This window comes from Gymnodraco acuticeps, unplaced genomic scaffold (genome assembly GCF_902827175.1).
Source record: "Gymnodraco acuticeps unplaced genomic scaffold, fGymAcu1.1, whole genome shotgun sequence".
Taxonomy (NCBI): domain Eukaryota; kingdom Metazoa; phylum Chordata; class Actinopteri; order Perciformes; family Bathydraconidae; genus Gymnodraco; species Gymnodraco acuticeps.
The window spans coordinates 523,845-546,331 of NW_022990054.1; the positions used below are offsets into that span (position 1 = coordinate 523,845).

General features: G+C 38.4%; 1 long non-coding RNA gene across 4 annotated transcripts; it reads left to right on the forward strand.

Annotated features, from left to right (window-relative positions):
• The first annotated feature begins 12,650 nt into the window (after nt 1-12,650).
• On the forward strand, nt 12,651-22,260 carry LOC117545940. Of its 4 annotated transcripts, none has more exons than XR_004568899.1 (8): nt 12,651-12,733; nt 13,348-13,447; nt 14,351-14,571; nt 14,855-14,921; nt 16,729-16,836; nt 19,008-19,115; nt 20,475-20,585; nt 21,167-22,260. It is a non-coding gene; the product is annotated as an uncharacterized LOC117545940 (long non-coding RNA). The 4 variants fall into 4 exon arrangements; XR_004568900.1 differs by having other exon boundaries at nt 14,368-14,571; XR_004568901.1 differs by lacking the exon at nt 14,351-14,571.
• The last annotated feature ends 227 nt before the right edge of the window (nt 22,261-22,487 follow it).

Below are 22,487 nucleotides of genomic sequence, written 5' to 3' on the forward strand. Positions count from 1 at the left end.
ATTTTGCTCTCTGCCCAAAACACTATATCTTGTTATACAGTTGGTCTTAATTCTCTAGTCCACATTGATTTTGTTTTACAATATATTGACTGTCATATACTGTTTTAATTTAAACACAACAGGTTTACATTTATGAAATGTATTCCAAGTATTTCAGTCAAGCAGAGTTTGGAATCTTGCTTAGCTAAAGTTTAGGTTTTGTTCCTCTTTGAAATCTGAACATAATTGTGGTTTGTATTAATTTAATCAAACTTTACAGCTGAAGTCAATTGAGACAGGGTTGGAGGCTAATGTTGTCCTGATGAATGATAATGTGTTCACTGTCTAATGAGCATCTGACAGACTGGAATGAGCGCTGACTACAACTGAGCGCATCTTCTAATGTAACAGAAGAAAAGCTAGTTTGCAGTAAGGTGTTAGCAGTTGTTGGGCATCAGTATTGTGTGATGTGTTAGCCAAAAACCGGTGCACAATGCTTCATAGATTAACATAAAAGTGTATCTGTTGCGTTGGCCTTGCCAATGTTTAGTGAAACACATTTGAATACTTGTAGGGGTGGAGATCTACTATCCATTAAACAATTTTTTTGTTAGTATCTGCTTTGCCCACTTGACTCTAGGAGTCCACCTTGGCAGACAAACAGAACCCTGCTGATACCTTCATTCATCATGAGTTTAATAAAGATATTTTCTGAAAGAAAACATTTTCTCATGACCCTCGGATCACGCTCATCCTAGGCTGCATTACAGAAGCTTCTAAGTTGGCACCACAGTGACTGTAGTTGGTCAAAGAGAATGGGCCCCCTGCCCACAGCACACAATAAAATCTCATTACCAAGTATATAAAGGAAATGGTGCAGTGGGGGTAAAAAAAATTACCTAGGAGCCATTACACTTAATGAGATCCACTCACTGTGGACTACACATTCTTTACAGGTTCAGAGACTACCAAATAAGTACAGTTATAAACATGTCTGATTATTATTATTAATAGCTTTTACTTATTTTTGTCCTAGAGTTCATACAGGGTCAGACTAAATGAAGGTGTCTAGACTTTGGAGCCATGCAGGTTTAAAGTGAAATAATCTAGCCATGGCATAGCATTCTTCCTATTTCCATGGTTACAAAGTGGACAAACTGTAAACACAAGAGACCTTTTTTTCCTAACTGTTAACAGGTCTCACTCTATCATGGCACAACCTGCAATCTCCATTAAATGCGGTGGATGGAAACTAGGGCTCCTTTAGAGCAAAGCCATCCAGCAAAGTGCCATGAAAAAGTGCAGGTTAAAAAGGTAATAGCGCAGGACCACGGCCAACTACACAACAAATACACCCTCATTTATGTGTTGTGCTCTAGAAGGAATGCTCTACTTATGAAGACAGCTTGTTTTTATAGTTATTTTGAGGTGAACTACTGTGCACTGCATACTACTAATTATCTGAAGAGCATGGGTCTGTCTTCCTTCTACAGTACCTCACCAGTCTGTATCCGCTATCACAATACAGTTAAAGTGGAGGAAGAAACAAAAGTAGGTGATGATGACACGTTGTTAAAAAAGACAAAATGAAAGAGAAAATGAGGCCAAAATAGCCTGTATTACTAGAAGAAGATATACAGTACATCTATGAATGTGCTTTGTGATATGTGCTGAACTTACTGATCCTGTTCACATGAAATCCATTACCCTGCATGCTTATAATCGTCATTTTACCTTTCATATACGCCTATAGGTGAATCATATTAGATTAAGTTGGATGCAGTGCCTCAAGCATTACATTTCACATCAATGCAGATACTTCAAAACACTCTCAGTATCTGAAATGCAAACTAAATGTAAGTAATCTTGCCAGAAACATTTAAAATAGTTTTGGCTCAGATGTACCCACTCTTTGGTTTTAAGTCACACTCCAAATAGTCCCTGCCTGGCTTGTATTTGCCTCTTTCTTTAAGTCAGGTCAAAATACATTTACTTTGTATGAAGCTCTGAATTTGTCCTCCAGACCTTAAGGGTTTCTATAGATAGGATCCTAGAGATATGGTCCACATAATGAGCATACATGCATGTGTGACCTTGTGAGCTCCACACCCATATGATATCCAGCATATATGATGAACTCTTCCATATGTACAGTACATCCAGGAACACTCTACATTACAATGAATCTATATTGCATAAAGTCACTGTTGAAGTATAATGTAAACCTTCTGACAACTTATAATTGGGAACTTTGAAGTGAAATGTGGGAATGTTCTAAGAAGAAGAATGTAGCTGATCCTCATAAAAAAAAAAGTTAATTAGGAAACAAGATATTTGAATAGGAAAATACTTTCTTAGAATTACAGCATACGGTAAATATTTGCACGCCCAAGCTTTCCCATATCCATGCAGCCACTTGTAAGCATTTGCAAACCATATCAAACATCATTACACACATATTTCTTTGAACTTTAAGTGATTTAAAAGCTTGAAGTGATATTCTCTTTTTAAATAATTGAACACAGAATATGTTTCAATTAGCTCTCATTTTCTTTCGATAGTGTGAATGGGATTTGTCTGAGAATACTCTCACGCCATCATCCAAATGGCTCTCAAGATCATAAATCTCGTCTAGCATATCCAACTTTATAGGCAGGCTATAGACTACAGCTGTGGGTCTTAAACATTGAAGCATAGCTATACCAAACTCTAAAAATGAAATTATTAAAGGGGAAAGAACGTCTGCAGCTGGTAGCTTTAGTGCTGGAAGCTTCTGTATTAACTACTTACCAACTTTTTACTTGAAACGTGGAACCACGCTGGGATAAAGAAATGTCACTCTTATAATGGAAACCAAAGACGGGGACAGAGAAGGAAAATATGTTGTGCAGGAGGAAAGGAGGAGACTTTCCATCTGCTCGGGGCTCTAACAAGAAGTCATGAGGTCTCTGACATGAGACACAGCGCCCAGCAGACCTGCCTCTGCTTGTGTTTACTTGGCAATTGCATTTCCTTCCCTTGATCCTTGTCTGTCGTTAAGTGACCCTTGTCGTGTCATTGCTACTAAAGAATAGCCACACGGGCAATGAACCAGACAACTGTCTCACACGGGAGAGTTTGTTTTGGTGCACCATGGCAACAAGGTTTTCTGTTTTGGACATCTTTTTTTTGTATCCCCTTCCTGTCCCCGTATGCGGTGGAACACCAAGGCTGGGCCACTGTGGTGGAAATAATTTGATCAGAGAGATATAGGGGAGGTGGGAGAAAGAATCAACAAAGTTGTGCTGAGTGAGGTCAGTGTTAGCGACCAGAATTGGAACCGCTAAGCTACTTTAAAACGGAAAACAGCCACTTAAAGCCTTTTAACAGAAGCCCAATATTTTACAGCACATCACATCAGCGCTCCAGTTCTCCTACTTCTCTCCAACATCACTGCGATCAAAGCTCTCTGTGTGTTTTGTTATTTGTTTCTTTGGTTATAGCTCTTTAGGAGCCTCCACACAGGAGTCAGTGATCTCAAAATGTTGTCTGACAGATGTGTCATTTCATGAGAGGAATAGCAGGCGGAGTTCACCGTTTTACAGATCTGAGCCCCTTAATGAGGCCTTGTGTGGAAAACAAACAGGACAGAGATCACGCTCTCTGTGCAGGATGTAGGGTGTGGATTTGGAGCTCTGCCCTCTCGATACTTGATCTGTTGTGCGTATTTATATTTACATTAATTTTGGACTTCATGGGAGGGTTTGTTGCTCTGCAGCCTTCACCATAATAACTGTGCATCCAGGGGGGCATCCTTTACTGACATGCAACATCTTGGGCCTGACCACAGAGCATGCTTTAGTGCGATTAAATGGGGAATGATAGAGGGGGAAAAAGCCAAACATTGAGATAATGTAAAGTGTATAAATGATAACAGGTTATTAGTAACTGGAACTGAATTGTAATTACTTAAATCACTAATATACGAGTCATTCGTTTTTTGGTTTAACTGAGGTTGCACAATACTTCCCTGATTCCCTAAAATAAGTGTATGTCCTGCCTGCATCACCATGACAATGATGAACTCAAATACGCTGTTGTTAGTCCAACATAATCTCTCTGAAGAACCAGCACCTTACCGTGGTAGAGAGGTTTGTGTGCCCTGATGAACCTGGGGGCTGTGTTGTCTGGAACCTTGTGTTCCTGGTAGGGTCTCCCATGGCAAATTGGTCTCAGGCAAGGGGCCAGACTAAGATTGGTTCAAAAGACCTCATGAAAGACGACACAGGAAGTGAGGATACCCGGCCCGGAGGAAGCCCGTCTGGTGGCCGGGCTTGCCAGTTCGGTCATCCGGGAGGGACTCAGAGTTGAGCCGCTCCTCCTTCGCGTCGAAAGGAGCCTGTTGAGGTGGTTCGGGCACCTAGTTAGGATGCCACCTGGGCACCTCCCTAGGGAGGTGTTCCAGGCACGTCCAGCTGGGAAGAGACCAAGGGGTAGACCTAGGACCAGGTGGAGGGATTATATCTCTTCGCTGGCCTGGGAGCGCCTTGGGATCCCCCAGTCAGAGCTGGTTGATGTCGCCAGGGAAAATAAAGTTTGGGGCTCTCTGCTGGAACTGCTACCCCCGCGACCCGACCACGGATAAGCGGGAGAAGATGGATGGATGGATGGATAGTCCAACATAGACAGTAAAGTTACATGTTGGTTTTGGTAGCTGGGTCCATGTGATAATGTTCCAATAAATATAGAGTTCAGAAATAAAGATGGTCAAATACTTACATGAAAGCCCACATTTTATTCTGTACATATATTGATAACTTAAATTAAGCAATTAAAGCTTGGCTTTTCAATAAATCAGACCTGTGTTCAGTGTGTTTATGACTGGCATATTCATCTTCATTTTCCAGGTGAATCCATTTTATTTTCTTATTTTTGTAGTAATATTTGTGTTCAAGGGCTAATAAATTGAGTTTACCAGCATACAATAATAATACAATGCAGGACAATGTGCAAAAGACACATTCACAGTCAGTTTCTGTTTTTGTAGCACAGTTTTTGCTCCTCCTCCCTCATTTCTGTCTTTTCAGTACTATGTCACAAGGGGCCAAGTGTTTTGCACAAACAGCAGACTACATAAAACAGATAAAATACAGAGCTCTTTAAGCAGATGTTCTATAAGAGAGAACAGCAGCCTCTTGTGGCCAAACAAGGAAATGCATACATGTTTGGGAAAGTTGGCAAATATCGTAACCACACAGTACACCATAGCAATGCATAAGTCATGTCTCAGTAACCAGGAGGGTTAAGACACACACAATCTCTTGGGAAAGGGACAATTTGCTTGTGGTGGACAAGGAAAGTCTGGCAAATGTAGATGAAACCAACTTATTCTTTAATGTTGGGCTTTAAAATACGTAACACTGACATCACACACAAATCACTAAAGTGTAAACCAAAAACTACACATTTGAAAAAGTCTTATGTTGAATTCAACAACAGCATAGCCTATTTAGATTTGTGCATTAGGAAATCAGAACTCTGTGTGTGTGTGTGTGTGTGTGTGTGTGTGTGTGTGTGTGTGTGTGTGTGTGTGTGTGTGTGTGTGTGCACTTGTTCTTATTACTTTGTGAGGCCAGTAAACAGGGAGAACACTCACGTTGTGGGGCCCAGGTGCGTTGTGGGGCCCAAAATGGTGGGCCCCACAAATATTAAAGCTATAAATGAGCTCTAGAGCTTCGCCTTATATGCCTCTTGCTTTTTTTTCACTTAGCCCACAATGTCACAAAAATTAGAAAAGTGTGTAAACTATTTTTTCCCCCAGAGGCCATTTGGTGTAACTACAGTTACATTACATTACTTTGCATTTAGCTGACGCTTTTATCCAAAGCGACTTACAATAAGTGCGTTCGACCAACAAAATACAACTTGAAGAAAACAGAATCATATAAGTACATCAGGCTTCATAGAGCAAAAACATTTCAAGTGCTACTCAACTGGCTTCAGATAAGCCAGTCCTTTATTAGTATAAAAGTGCTTCGTTAATAGTTCTATCGCTCGAAGTGGAGTCGAAAGAGATGAGTTTTCAGTTTGCGCCGGAAGATGTGCAAGCTATCTGCCGTCCTGATGTCAATGGGGAGCTCATTCCACTATCCTGGAGCCAGGACAGCAAACCCACGTGTTTTCGCCGATGGGAACTTGGGTCCCCCTCGCAGCGAGGGCGCAGCGAGTTGTTTGGCTGATGCAAAGCGTAGTGCACGCGCTGGGGTGTACGGTTTAACCATGTCCTGGATGTACGAAGGGCCAGATCCATTCGCAGCATGGTAAGCAAGTACCAGTGTCTTGAAGTGGATTCTAGCAGTTACCGGAAGCCAGTGAAGGGAGCGGAGGAGCGGAGTGGTGTGGGAGAATTTAGGAAGGTTGAAGACCAGACGAGCCGCTGCATTCTGGATGAGCTGCAGAGGTCGGATGGCACATGCAGGTAGACCAGCCAGGAGGGAGTTGCAGTAGTCTAGGCGTGACATGACGAGAGCCTGGACCAGAACCTGAGTCGCTTTCTGTGTCAGCTGGGGACGTATCTTCCTGATGTTGTAAAGCGTGTATCTGCAGCAACGGGTTGTAGCAGCGATGTTTGCAGTGAAGGACAGGTTGTTATCTAGGGTCACACCCAGATTCCTTGCAGTCTGAGTCGGGGAAACAACTGAGGTGCCGATGTTGATTGTTAGGTCAAGAGTGGGACAATCTTTTCCCGGAAGGAAGAGCAGCTCAGTCTTGTCAAGGTTGAGCTTGAGGTGATGAGCAGACATCCACTGAGAGATGTCAGCTAGACAAGCAGAGATGCGTGCGACGACCTGGGTCTCTGAGCGGGGAAAGGACAGAATTAATTGGGTGTCGTCAGCGTAGCAGTGGTAAGAAAAACCATGCGGGCTAATGACTTATCCGAGCGAGTTTGTGTACAGGGAGAAGAGGAGGGGACCAAGAACAGAGCCCTGAGGGACCCCTGTAGTTAATTGACAAGGGTCGGACTCAGACCCTCTCCAAGTCACCCTGTAGGTACGGTCTCTCAGGTATGAGGTGAGGAGGGAAAGTGCAGAGCCTGAAACTCCAAGTTTTTGGAGAGTGCAAAGGAGGATCTGATGATTCACCGTGTCGAATGCAGCAGACAGGTCCAACAGGATGATGACAGAGGAGAGGGATGCCGTTTTGGCAGTGTGCAGTTATTCCGTGACAGCAATGAGAGCAGTTTCTGTGGAGTGACCTGCCTTGAAACCAGACTGGTGCGGATCCAGAAGGTTGTTCTGATTGAGATAACAGGAGAGTTGTTTAAAGACAGCGCGTTCAAGTGATTTAGACAGGAACGGGAGGAGAGAGACAGGCCTGTAGTTTATAACATCAGACGGGTTGAGAGTGGGTTTCTTTAGGAGAGGGTTTACTCTTGCCTCCTTGAGACTGTTTGGAAAGTGACCAGAAGTTAGAGAAGTGTTGATGAAGTGGGTGAGAAACGGTAGAATATCAGGAGCGATAGTCTGAAGGAGGTTTGAAGGGATAGGGTCCAGAGGACAGGTGGTAGGGCGGGCAGAGGTAATGAGGGTAAGAACCTCACTTGGAGAGAGAGGGGAAAAGGTTATACACACTTCCTGAAAGTGTGTAACATTTAAGCCAATCAGATGCCGGCAACCAAATCACGTGTGATGTGCGTAATCCCGCGATATATTGCGAGATCTCATGCAGCCATTTCCCATGCATTGAATTACTTATATGAATGACAACACATGGACTTTGCTTTGAGCAACAGGTAAGTTATTTAATATGTTTTGGTTTAATATTGTAATTATTTGGTTTATAACAAAGTTTCCCTCCACATTTATTACAGTTGTTTCTTGATATGTTTCTAATTGTGATTAAGTAAGTAATATTTGTAACTGCTCAGTAGGCTTTAGCTACCTATGTAGCTGCTAATATTATCAGCTACTTAGCAGTGCTAAGTGTAGCAGCTAAGTGCTAAGAATTTACAATCGGGGTGCTACAGTGTGGTGAATTAAGAGACATTATTTACCATATTCAGGCTTTTGGTCCGAGGTGGGTGAAGTCAGAGGTGCTAATATTAGCAGCTACTTAGCAGCAATTGCTAAGCAAAGCAGCTAAGTGTTAAGCATAGCAGCTAAGGGCTATAGTAAATGTCGAAGTACTCAGATCTTGTGCTTGAGTAAATGTAGAAGTACTCAGATCTTGTACTTGAGTATAAGTACTCAGATATTGTACTTGAGTAAAAGTAGAAGTACTGAGATCTTGTAGTAAATGTAGAAGTACTCAGATATTGTACATGAGTACAAGTAGAAGTACACAGATATTGTTCTTTAGTAAAAGTATAAGTAGCCTACTCAGATATTGTACTTGAGTATAAGTACTCAGATATTGTACTTGAGTAAAAGTAGAAGTACTGAGATCTTGTATTAAATATAGAAGTACTCAGATCTTGTACTTGAGTAAAAGTACTCAGATCTTGTACTTGAGTAAAAGTAGAAGTATTCAGATCTTGTAGTAAATATAGAAGTACTCAGAACTTGTACTTGAGTAAAAGTAGAAGTACTGAGATCTTGTAGTAAATGTAGAAGTACTCAGATATTGTACTTGAGTAAAAGTAGAAGTACTCAGATCTTGGACTTGAGTAAAAGTAGAAGTACTGAGATCTTGTAGTAAATGTAGAAGTACTCAGATCTTGTACTTGAGTAAATGTAGACATACTCAGATCTTGTAGTAAAAGTAGAAGTACTCAGATCTTGTACTTGAGTAAATATAGAAGTACACAGATCTTGTACTTGAGTAAAAGTACTCAGAGCTTGTACTTGAGTAAAAATGGAAGTATTCAAATATTGTAGTAAATATAGAAATACTCAGAACTTGTACTTGAGTAAAAGTAGAAGTACTCAGATATTGTACTTGAGTAAAAGTAGAAGTACTGAGATCTTGTACATGAGTAAAAGTAGAAGTACTCAGATCTTGTACTTGAGTAAATGTAGAAGTACACATATCTTGTACTTGAGTAAAAGTACTCAGATCTTGTACTTGAGTAAAAGTAGAAGTACTGAGATCCTGTAGTAAAAGTAGAAGTACTCAGATATTGTACTTGAGTAAATGTAGAAGTACACAGATCTTGTACTTGAGTAAAAGTACTCAGATATTGTACTTGAGTAAATGTAGAAGTACTCAGATATTGTGCTTGAGTAAAAGTAGAAGTACTCAGATCTTGTAGTAAAAGTACAAGTACTCGGATCTTGTACTGGAGTAAAAGTAGAAGTACTCAGATCTTGTACTTGAGTAAAAGTACAAGTACCCAGGTCTGGTACTTTAGTAAAAGTAGAAGTACTCAGGTCTTTTAATTGAGTAAAAGTAGAAGTACTCAGATCTTGTACTTGAGTAAAAGTAGAATTATTCAGATCTTGTACTTGAGTAAAAGTATAAGTACTCAGGTCTTGTAATTGAGTAAAAGTAGAAGTACTCAGATATTGTACTTGAGTAAAAGTAGAAGTACTGAGATCTTGTACATGAGTAAAAGTAGAAGTACTCAGATCTTGTACTTGAGTAAATGTAGAAGTACTGAGATCTTGTACATGAGTAAAAGTAGAAGTACTCAGATCTTGTACTTGAGTAAATGTAGAAGTACACATATCTTGTACTTGAGTAAAAGTACTCAGATCTTGTACTTGAGTAAAAGTAGAAGTACTGAGATCCTGTAGTAAAAGTAGAAGTACTCAGATATTGTACTTGAGTAAATGTAGAAGTACACAGATCTTGTACTTGAGTAAAAGTACTCAGATATTGTACTTGAGTAAATGTAGAAGTACTCAGATATTGTACTTGAGTAAATGTAGAAGTACTCAGATCTTGTAGTAAAAGTAGAAGTACTCTATCTGGTACTTGAGTAAAAGTACTCAGATATTGTACTGGAGTAAAAGTAGAAGTACTCAGATATTGTACTTGAGTAAATGTAGAAGTACTCAGATATTGTGCTTGAGTAAAAGTAGAAGTACTCAGATCTTGTAGTAAAAGTACAAGTACTCGGATCTTGTACTGGAGTAAAAGTAGAAGTACTCAGATCTTGTACTTGAGTAAAAGTACAAGTACCCAGGTCTGGTACTTTAGTAAAAGTAGAAGTACTCAGGTCTTTTAATTGAGTAAAAGTAGAAGTACTCAGATCTTGTACTTGAGTAAAAGTAGAATTATTCAGATCTTGTACTTGAGTAAAAGTATAAGTACTCAGATATTGTACTTGAGTAAAAGTAGAAGTACTGAGATCTTGTACATGAGTAAAAGTAGAAGTACTCAGATCTTGTACTTGAGTAAATGTAGAAGTACACATATCTTGTACTTGAGTAAAAGTACTCAGATCTTGTACTTAAGTAAAAGTAGAAGTACTGAGATCCTGTAGTAAAAGTAGAAGTACTCAGATATTGTACTTGAGTAAATGTAGAAGTACACAGATCTTGTACTTGAGTAAAAGTACTCAGATATTGTACTTGAGTAAATGTAGAAGTACTCAGATATTGTACTTGAGTAAATGTAGAAGTACTCAGATCTTGTAGTAAAAGTAGAAGTACTCTATCTGGTACTTGAGTAAAAGTACTCAGATATTGTACTGGAGTAAAAGTAGAAGTACTCAGATATTGTACTTGAGTAAATGTAGAAGTACTCAGATATTGTACTTGAGTAAAAGTAGAAGTACTCAGATCTTGTAGTAAAAGTACAAGTACTCAGATCTTGTACTGGAGTAAAAGTAGAAGTACTCAGATCTTGTACTTGAGTAAAAGTACAAGTACCCAGGTCTGGTACTTTAGTAAAAGTAGAAGTACCCAGGTCTTTTAATTGAGTAAAAGTAGAAGTACTCAGATCTTGTACTTGAGTAAAAGTAGAATTATTCAGATCTTGTACTTGAGTAAAAGTATAAGTACTCAGGTCTTGTAATTGAGTAAAAGTAGAAGTACTCAGATCTTGTACTTGAGTAAAAGTAGAATTATTCAGATCTTGTACTTGAGTACAAGTAAAGATAGCATCAGGATGCAGGGAGTTAACAACGGCAATATTCCTGTGGTTCGTTTCCCCGTGCATTTGCAGAGCATGGTGTGCACGTGCACCTGATTGCCCTCCCCTCCCCCACTCTTACTAAGCCGTGCTGTGAGAAACAGGACAGAGCAGTGATGCAGTGAGGCATCCTAAAACCCGGAAATAATATGCTGGTTCCCTCGCAACGTGATTTCTCCTCCATATGATTTTGGATATGTATGCAGTGTATTCATCTTGTACTTTAGTAAAAGTATAAGTACTCAGATCTTGTACTTGAGTATAAGTACTCAGATCTTGTAGTAAATATAGAAGTACTCAGATCTTGTACTTGAGTAAAAGTAGAAGTACTCAGATCTTGTAGTAAATATAGAAGTACTCAGATCTTGTACTTGAGTACAAGTACACAGATCTTGGACTTGAGTATAAGTACTCAGATATTGTACTTGAGTAAAAGTATAAGTACTCAGATATTGTAGTAAAGTAAAAGTAGAACTACTCAGGTCTGGTACTTTAGTAAAAGTAGAAGTACTCAGATCCTGTAGTAAATATAGAAGTACTCAGATCTTGTACTTGAGTACAAGTACACAGATCTTGGACTTGAGTATAAGTACTCAGATATTGTACTTGAGTAAAAGTATAAGTACTCAGATATTGTAGTAAAGAAAAAGTAGAAGTACTCAGGTCTGGTACTTTAGTAAAAGTAGAAGTACTCAGATCTTGTACTTGATTAAAAGTAGAAGTACTCAGATCTTGTACTTGAGTAATATTGGAAGTACTCAGATCTGGTACTTGAGTAAAAGTACTCAGATATGTACTTGAGTAAATGTAGAAGTACTCAGATCTTGTAGTAAAAGTAGAAGTACTCTATCTGGTACTTGAGTAAAAGTACTCAGATCTTGTACTTGAGTAAAAGTACAAGTACCCAGGTCTGGTACTTTAGTCAAAGTAGAAGTACTCAGGTCTTGTAATTGAGTAAATGTAGAAGTACTCAGATCTTGTAGTAAAAGTAGAAGTACTCAGATATCATACTTGAGTAAATGTAGAAGTACTCAGATCTTGTACTTGAGCAAAAGTAGAAGTATTCAGATCTTGTACTTGAGTAAAAGTAGAAGTATTCAGATATTGTGCTTGAGTACAAGTAAAGATAGCATCAGGATGCAGGGAGTTAACAACGGCAATATTCCTGTGGTTCGTTTCCCCGTGCATTTGCAGAGCATGGTGCACGTGCACCTGATTGCCCTCCCCTCCCCCACTCTTACCAAGCTGTGCTGTGAGTTCAGAAACAGGACAGAGCAGTGATGCAGTGACGCATCCTAAAACCCGGAAGTAAGCAACGTGATTTCTCCTCCATAGGATTTTGGATATTTATGCAGTGTATTCATGTGCAATGCCTACATTAGTGAAGTTTACACAGGCACGTGGGGGGGGGGCATCTCGGGGGATGAGAGGAGTGCATGCAGACACGTGATGTAAAGTCTTGCTTTTACGTAAATTGAAGAACTGAAGTAAAGATCGTCTTGTTTTTTAAACGTATGCACGCCTGGAAATCCCTCTTGTGTCCACGTGTGCAACAAATATTGGAGGCACTGCTGAGGTATTAATGTTTCGCCGTGTCTGTGTGTGACACCAACTTGGACGGAGTTTTCCCCTGACGGGAGCGAGCAGGGCTGGAGCACCGGACGCGCACAGCAGGTTGCAACTGGATCAGCTCAAAGAGGTGTGTGATGAAGCTAAAGTCTCAAGTGGAAATGTCATTACAAGGCGAGCTTTAATAAGACTAATAACAGAATCCGTGGATAATGTAATAAATGATGAAGAAGAGGATATTTCAATGTATCATCTAAGGAAATTGCTAAAACTCATTGAGCAAATAATGAAAAATACTGGCAACAGTGATGATATGGATACAACAGAGAGCAAAGCACAGAACAGCCAGCAAACTGCTGAAGAGTTGAGTTTGGCTGAAAAATATTCACAGCTTCAGCTAAACAGTCAAGCGCTACATGATGAGGTTAGAAGACTGAGAGAGTGAACAGCACACCATTAAGTCTTTTAGTGCACATGGATTTCATGTGGCACTTCTCTTTGTAAAAGTGGTGTAAATAATACATAATATTATACCTTCTTAGCCAGATAACGTAAGCTAGCTATTAACTTTCTTATTCAATTAAGTTGGGATAACATTAGCTTCAATAAGTTATGTGACAATGGTCATCATTAAACATCAGAATGACTGAACTGACTGACACTACTGTGAACCTGCTAACATTGAAATATCCTGAACAGGATCAGGGTGTAATTGATAATTAAGGCTATTCTTCTGTCTAACAGGTGAGATGGCTGACAATTAAGAAAACAGAGTTCAGTGAGGAAGAGACGGCTTGGTCTTCAACAGGATGCCAGGATCACATTTTTAACACACCGTTTAAAGGTAAGTGCTTACAATGTTGTATGTTTTAAATAAACACAAGCAAATAGTGCAAATTAAATCACAATATCTTAATTTATAATCCCAACATTGCTTCCCATGGGAATCTTAACTCCAAAAAGTTACTTTTCACTGGCAGTATTAACATTTAAAGCTAGGTAAAAGCAAAAAGCTATGCAATTATTTAAGATAAGATAATTTTGTAATATTTGGTAACATTTTCTAAATATTCATTCATCAATAAATAAGCCACTTACAAAAGTCAAATGTGAATGTTTAAAACAAAAGAAACACCATATGCCTGTTACAGACTCTGGGCATCATATAAATGGGCCACATGGAAGTTGAGCATGTTCCCATATAATAATACAAAGTTATCCCAATAACTGTTTTAGTCAAACAGTTATTATTCAGAATAAATCATATATAATTAAATAAGCATCTCTGGGGCCAATTGGGTTATTATTTCTTATTTTTTGACGTCAGTTGTGATGATTTAAACATAACCCTTTGGATGTTTTAATCAAACTTTGTTGATAAACATTTGAATGTAATGTGTCTCAGACACAGGTGAGTGAATATGTAAACATAGCATTCTAACCGGCAACATGACCGTAGTTTATTTATAATAATGTGTAGTCAAATAGATTTCACACTGTTGTCTCCAGCATTGTCTATTGCTGCCCTTAGTCTTTTGGATACTTTTGCAAGGAAAACTATGTGGGAGCAGAGCACATCTTTGTTTTAGTGACTGGAAATGCACTTTAGTGTACACTTGGTTTTAGTTAAAGTTAAAGCCTTTTATTGTCATTATACAAAAAATACAACGAGATTCAGAGTGCAACTCTGTCCCAGTGTGCAAAAGCCACCGACGGTTTTCTCTGCCTTCCTAATCACTCTCTGCAGGGCTTTCTTGTCCGCAGCTGAACATCCAGCATACCACACAGAGATGGAGAATGACAGCACACTCTCGATGGTCGCCCGGTAGAAGGACACCAGCAGCTTCTTGTTCAGTCTGTTCCTCCGAAGCACCCTCATGAAGTGTAGTCGCTGCTGGGCCATTTTAACTGCTGCAGTGGTGTGTGCAGCTGAGGCTCTCCGAAATTTGAACCCCTAGGAACTTAAAGGTGGGGACCCTCTCCACTCTCTCTCCATTGAGGTGAAGGGGGGCGGGTTCTGGACGGTGTTTTCTGAAGTCTATAATAATAATTATTATTTTTCTTTTTAAATGTTACTTTCAACACTGTATCCAATCCAAGTATGCAAATTATACTACTAACATTCAATCTCTATTTATTTAAGTCTTGACCCCTTGATGCATCTCTTGAAGACAAGTTACTGGGCAAACACCAAACTGCAAGATGAAAACTATTGTCATTGATTGGATGCCACATCTCTGCCTGTTTGCAGAGACAACTCCCCAGAAGAAGAAATAACCTGCAGTTACGGGGATGCTGACTGGCCTTTGCGCAAACAGGTACATTTACACATATAACTCAACAATAACGCGTGATTCAACACATTTTATTGTTTCCGTCCAAATAATTATAGTACGTGATTAATTTGTTTATCATTGGATAGCTATACCTTTTGAGATCTTCTCTTAGTGCATTCTTGTGTTATAGGTTCATTGCACGTATAATTCTACACTTCCTAAGCCTGTGCATGTTTGAAAGGGTAATTTGAAAGCAGTCCATTGCAACCCCTTTTTGATATTGAGGTAATTCAGTAATATGGAGCTGTCTCCACAATATGTTAATGTTGTCCTTTTCAAGAGAGGACCTTTAAAAAAAAAAAAACTATTTTCTGATACAGCTTTAATCCTGTTACTAATTGAGTGATTTGTGTAGATCTGACTGAAGAAACTAAATTGAACATATTTTTAGACTAGCTATAATGGGATTTGTTACTTAAACCTGTCACACACACTGGTTTCTAGTCTTGTCCTTATGGGGCCCTCCCGTTTGGTTATAACTTAAAGTCATTTAAAAACATTTGTGCAACACCTTTTGGAATCTAAACTCAAGTTGTTGTAGGCGTAAGTTAACACTTTGTGAGCATACGCATGGTTCAAACGGTTATCATTTACCTTAGCCTCGATGGGAGTAGTTACATAAACCTGTCACACACACTGGTTTCTAGTCTTGTCCTTATGGGGCCCTCCCATTTTGTTATAACTTAAAATAATTTTAAAACATTTGTGCAACACCTTTTAGAATCTAAACTCTAGTTGTTGTAGGCGTAAGTTAACACTTTGTGAGCATAAGCATGGCTAAAATGGTTATCATTTACCTTAGCCTCGATGGGAGTAGTTACAGAAACCTGTCACACACACTGGTTTCTAGTCTTGTCCTTATGGGGCCCTCCCGTTTGGTTATAACTTAAAGTAATTTTAAAACATTTGTGCAACACCTTTTAGAATCTAAACTCTAGTTGTTGTAGGTGTAAGTTAACACTTTGTGAGCATAAGCATGATTAAAACGGTTATCATTTACCTTAGCCTCGATGGGAGTAGTTACTTAAACCTGTCACACACACTGGTTTCTAGTCTTGTCCTTATGGGGCCCTCCCGTTTGGTTATAACTTAAAGTCATTTAAAAACATTTGTGCAACACCTTTTAGAATCTAAACTCTAGTTGTTGTAGGTGTAAGTTAACACTTTGTGAGCATAAGCATGGTTAAAACGGTTATCATTTACCTTAGCCTCGATGGGAGTAGTTACTTAAACCTGTCACACATACTGGTTTCTAGTCTTGTCCTTATGGGGCCCTCCCGTTTGGTTATAACTTAAAGTCATTTAAAAACATTTGTGCAACACCTTTTGGAATCTAAACTCAAGTTGTTGTAGGCGTAAGTTAACACTTTGTGAGCATAAGCATGGTTAAAACGGTTATCATTTACCTTAGCCTCGCTGGGAGTAGTTACAGAAACCTGTCACACACACTTGTTTCTAGTCTTGTCCTTATGAGGCCCTCCCGTTTGGTTATAACTTAAAATGAATTAAAAGATTTCTAAAGTACCTTTTTAACATCTAATAGTAGGTCATTGTATGTATAATTCTACACTTCCTGAGCCTATGCATGTTTGAAAGGGTAATTTGAAAGCAGTCCATTGCAACCCCTTTTTGATATTGTAAAATGTATTGAGACTACAGGACTAAATAATGCCATGCCTTTGTTTTGATCCAAATCCAGTTTCAGATAGTTTGTCATGTAGCTAACTTCAGCAACTAATAATTATATACATGGTTACTATCTTCTTAGTGCATTCTTGTTGTATCTCAGTTCCAGGTGACAAACGGGCAGACTAATCCAGAGGGAGTTGAGGAGGAGAGGCTCCCCTTAGACTTGACTTTCCCCGAAACATCAACAAGTGACTGTGCTACTACCGAGGTAATTCAGTAATATGGAGCTGTCTCCACAATATGTTAATGTTGTCCTTTTCAAGAGAGGACCTTTTTTTTTTAAAACTCTTTTCTGATACAGCTTTAATCCTGTTACTAATTGAGTGATTTGTGTAGATCTGACTGAGGAGACTAAATTGAACATATTTTTAGAATAGCTATAATGGGATTTGTTAATTAAACCTGTCACACACACTGGTTTCTAGTCTTGTCCTTATGGGGCCCTCCCGTTTGGTTATAACTTAAAGTAATTTTAAAACATTTGTGCAACACCTTTTAGAATCTAAACTCTAGTTGTTGTAGGCGTAAGTTAACACTTTGTGAGCATAAGCATGGCTAAAACGGTTATCATTTACCTTAGCCTCGATGGGAGTAGTTACATAAACCTGTCACACACACTGGTTTCTAGTCTTGTCCTTATGGGGCCCTCCCGTTTGGTTATAACTTAAAATAATTTTAAAACATTTGTGCAACACCTTTTAGAATCTAAACTCTAATTGTTGTAGGCGTAAGTTAACACTTTGTGAGCATAAGCATGGCTAAAACTGTTATCATTTACCTTAGCCTCGATGGGAGTAGTTACATAAACCTGTCACACACACTGGTTTCTAGTCTTGTCCTTATGGGGCCCTCCCGTTTGGTTATAACTTAAATTAATTTTAAAACATTTGTGCAACACCTTTTAGAATCTAAACTCTAGTTGTTGTAGGTGTAAGTTAACACTTTGTGAGCATAAGCATGGTTAAAACGGTTATCATTTACCTTAGCCTCGATGGGAGTAGTTACTTAAACCTGTCACACATACTGGTTTCTAGTCTTGTCCTTATGGGGCCCTCCCGTTTGGTTATAACTTAAAGTAATTTTAAAACATTTGTGCAACACCTTTTAGAATCTAAACTCTAGTTGTTGTAGGTGTAAGTTAACACTTTGTGAGCATAAGCATGATTAAAACGGTTATCATTTACCTTAGCCTCGATGGGAGTAGTTACTTAAACCTGTCACACACACTGGTTTCTAGTCTTGTCCTTATGGGGCCCTCCCATTTTGTTATAACTTAAAATAATTTTAAAACATTTGTGCAACACCTTTTAGAATCTAAACTCTAGTTGTTGTAGGCGTAAGTTAACACTTTGTGAGCATAAGCATGGCTAAAATGGTTATCATTTACCTTAGCCTCGATGGGAGTAGTTACAGAAACCTGTCACACACACTGGTTTCTAGTCTTGTCCTTATGGGGCCCTCCCGTTTGGTTATAACTTAAAGTAATTTTAAAACATTTGTGCAACACCTTTTAGAATCTAAACTCTAGTTGTTGTAGGTGTAAGTTAACACTTTGTGAGCATAAGCATGATTAAAACGGTTATCATTTACCTTAGCCTCGATGGGAGTAGTTACTTAAACCTGTCACACACACTGGTTTCTAGTCTTGTCCTTATGGGGCCCTCCCGTTTGGTTATAACTTAAAGTCATTTAAAAACATTTGTGCAACACCTTTTAGAATCTAAACTCTAGTTGTTGTAGGTGTAAGTTAACACTTTGTGAGCATAAGCATGGTTAAAACGGTTATCATTTACCTTAGCCTCGATGGGAGTAGTTACTTAAACCTGTCACACATACTGGTTTCTAGTCTTGTCCTTATGGGGCCCTCCCGTTTGGTTATAACTTAAAGTCATTTAAAAACATTTGTGCAACACCTTTTGGAATCTAAACTCAAGTTGTTGTAGGCGTAAGTTAACACTTTGTGAGCATAAGCATGGTTAAAACGGTTATCATTTACCTTAGCCTCGCTGGGAGTAGTTACAGAAACCTGTCACACACACTTGTTTCTAGTCTTGTCCTTATGAGGCCCTCCCGTTTGGTTATAACTTAAAATGAATTAAAAGATTTCTAAAGTACCTTTTTAACATCTAATAGTAGGTCATTGTATGTATAATTCTACACTTCCTGAGCCTATGCATTTTTGAAAGGGTAATTTGAAAGCAGTCCATTGCAACCCCTTTTTGATATTGTAAAATGTATTGAGACTACAGGACTAAATAATGCCATGCCTTTGTTTTGATCCAAATCCAGTTTCAGATAGTTTGTCATGTAGCTAACTTCAGCAACTAATAAGTATATACATGGTTACTATCTTCTTAGTGCATTCTTGTTGTATCTCAGTTCCAGGTGACAAACGGGCAGACTAATCCAGAGGGAGTTGAGGAGGAGAGGCTCCCCTTAGACTTGACTTTCCCCGAAACATCAACAAGTGACTGTGCTACTACCGAGGTAATTCAGTAATATGGAGCTGTCTCCACAATATGTTAATGTTGTCCTTTTCAAGAGAGGACCTTTTTTTTTTAAAACTCTTTTCTGATACAGCTTTAATCCTGTTACTAATTGAGTGATTTGTGTAGATCTGACTGAGGAGACTAAATTGAACATATTTTTAGAATAGCTATAATGGGATTTGTTAATTAAACCTGTCACACACACTGGTTTCTAGTCTTGTCCTTATGGGGCCCTCCCGTTTGGTTATAACTTAAAGTAATTTTAAAACATTTGTGCAACACCTTTTAGAATCTAAACTCTAGTTGTTGTAGGCGTAAGTTAACACTTTGTGAGCATAAGCATGGCTAAAACGGTTATCATTTACCTTAGCCTCGATGGGAGTAGTTACATAAACCTGTCACACACACTGGTTTCTAGTCTTGTCCTTATGGGGCCCTCCCGTTTGGTTATAACTTAAAATAATTTTAAAACATTTGTGCAACACCTTTTAGAATCTAAACTCTAATTGTTGTAGGCGTAAGTTAACACTTTGTGAGCATAAGCATGGCTAAAACTGTTATCATTTACCTTAGCCTCGATGGGAGTAGTTACATAAAACTGTCACACACACTGGTTTCTAGTCTTGTCCTTATGGGGCCCTCCCGTTTGGTTATAACTTAAATTAATTTTAAAACATTTGTGCAACACCTTTTAGAATCTAAACTCTAGTTGTTGTAGGTGTAAGTTAACACTTTGTGAGCATAAGCATGGTTAAAACGGTTATCATTTACCTTAGCCTCGATGGGAGTAGTTACTTAAACCTGTCACACATACTGGTTTCTAGTCTTGTCCTTATGGGGCCCTCCCGTTTGGTTATAACTTAAAGTCATTTAAAAACATTTGTGCAACACCGTTTAGAATCTAAACTCAAGTTGTTGTAGGCGTAAGTTAACACTTTGTGAGCATAAGCATGGTTCAAACGGTTATCATTTACGTTAGCCTCGATGGGAATAGTTACAGAAACCTGTCACACACACTTGTTTCTAGTCTTGTCCTTATGGGGCCCTCCCGTTTGGTTAGGACCTAAAATGAATACAATTATTTCTAAAGTACCTTTATCACATCTAATAGTAGGTCATTGTATGTATAATTCTACACTTCCTGAGCCTGTGCATGTTTGAAAGGGTCATTTGAAAGCAGTCCATTGCAACTCCTTTTTGATATTGTAAAATGTATTGAGACCACAGGACTACATAATGCCATGCCTTTGTTTTGATCCAAATCCAGTTTCAGATAGTTTGTCATTTAGCTAACTTCAGCAACTAATGATTATATGCATGGTTACTATCTTCTTAGTGCATTCTTTTTGTATCTCAGTTCCAGGTGACAAACGGGCAGACTAATCCAGGGAGGGAGTTGAGGACGAGACGCTCTCCTTGGAACTTTATGTCTACATAAGCATCAAACAGTGACTGTGCTACTACCGAGGTAATTCAGTAATATGGAGCCGTCTCCACAATATGTTTATTCTTTCCTTTTCACTATGTACCAAGATAAGACCTTTTACATTTTACAATGTTTACATGTATTATTATGTACATTTAAGTAAGTATTCTGTCTGTAATAAATTAAGTGTATTCATTTACTCTGCAACATAGCAGGAGACATAATAGATTTAATTAGACATTTTTAAGTATTTGCCTTGGATGTCACAAACTACACTGGAGCAGGACTGTAAATGAGCCACACGGACATCTTCTGGAATACCATTTTGTAACTTTGATCAATTCTATAAATTATGCCAGACGCTAGTTTGTATCTGCACAATGAATGGGAGCTTACAGATAAATTGACCAATCACTTTGTTGATAATCAAACTCTTAGTACCAAACAAAATGGCGTGTCTGATTGTGATGGAATAAAGTGATCAGAAGGTGTCGCACCATTAACATTCTTTCAGATCTGCAATATGGGTACTTTTTAAATGTTTTATAAGATTCTTAACTGTATGATAATAACTGGCTCTTAAACTTCTTAAACCTATGACATGTTATTATTTGTCCACCTAGGGAAACAAACGTTTGTGAAACGCAGCTGGACGTCAGCAGAAAGTGCTGCTGTGGAACAACACTTGGGTTACGAAATGGACAATCAAGAACCAGGTTCCAGGGAAAGATGCATGTAAGAATTGTATCTCTGCCGAACCTCAAGCCCTAACAAATAGGGACTGGGGAGCCGTTAAGTATTACATGAACATTTCAATTTCTTCTCTCCGAATGTAAATGAAATAAAATTGAACCAAGGAAAAATACGTTCAATGTTGAAAGAAGGATTTCAAGTACCACTACCAAAACTAGGGGCTTTACCTAAACCAAACCAAATTTTCATCTTTGAATCGTCAACTAATATAAATTAAAAGGAAATCAATTGCATTCCGATTATGCTGCGAGAAAGAATCATCCATGTTTTCAAAGATTTCCTTTTTTGCTTTTAGGGTTTTCCCTCTCATGTAGTGTAGAAAATATATTTTTGTGCATGTAAATGTTTTTCAAAGTCTAAAATCCCTCATTGAAGCATGGAAACATTTCACAGTAGAGAAACTTTATACACATTTGAACCTCAAAATGACCAGAATATGTCCTTGTTAAATGTAACTCAAAAGGAGGTAAAAGTCTACTGATTTGTTAGGCCTGTTTGTTTTGTTTTTTGGGTCATGGGATTGGTCAAGTTGTACATTTTGTTTTAACGATATAGAAACACCCCAATAATATAAAAATAAATATTTATAGCATTAAAATAATGTTGTAGAGAGTTTATATTATTATACTTTTTTCTCAAGAATTACTAATTGTTGCCTCTAAGAAAAAACAATGTTGAACGAAAAGGATCTTTAGGGGATTATTGATTTGGTCTCCATGGTGTTTCAATGTTACTGCCATGTCTACTGTCGAGTTATATTCTATGTTAAGATGAGGCTAATCACCTAAGTAATAACTTATTTTACCAGCAATGTGAATTTGTTGGTGTAAAAAATATCAAAGTAGAATGTAAATGTTCATGATGCTGTTCTGCAGTTTTTTTGGTAACAAGGAAAGTCCATTCAACTCAATAATGTCTCTAGTAACTCTGATCCCTTCCAAGATATGAAAACTAGAAATATGTGTGTGTCTGATCCCTTCCAAGATATGAAAACTAGAAATATGTGTGTGTGTGTGTGCGTGTGTGTGTGTGTGTGTGTGTATAATGGACCTCATAAGTGCTGACTGCTAGAAACTGGGCCCCACTAAGTGGGTAAAAAACTAGCATAATGACAAAAGCTTGGAATTATGTTTATTTCAAGTGATTTGTGTGATTATAATAGTTTTTCTATATTGCCTGATTTTTTACGGA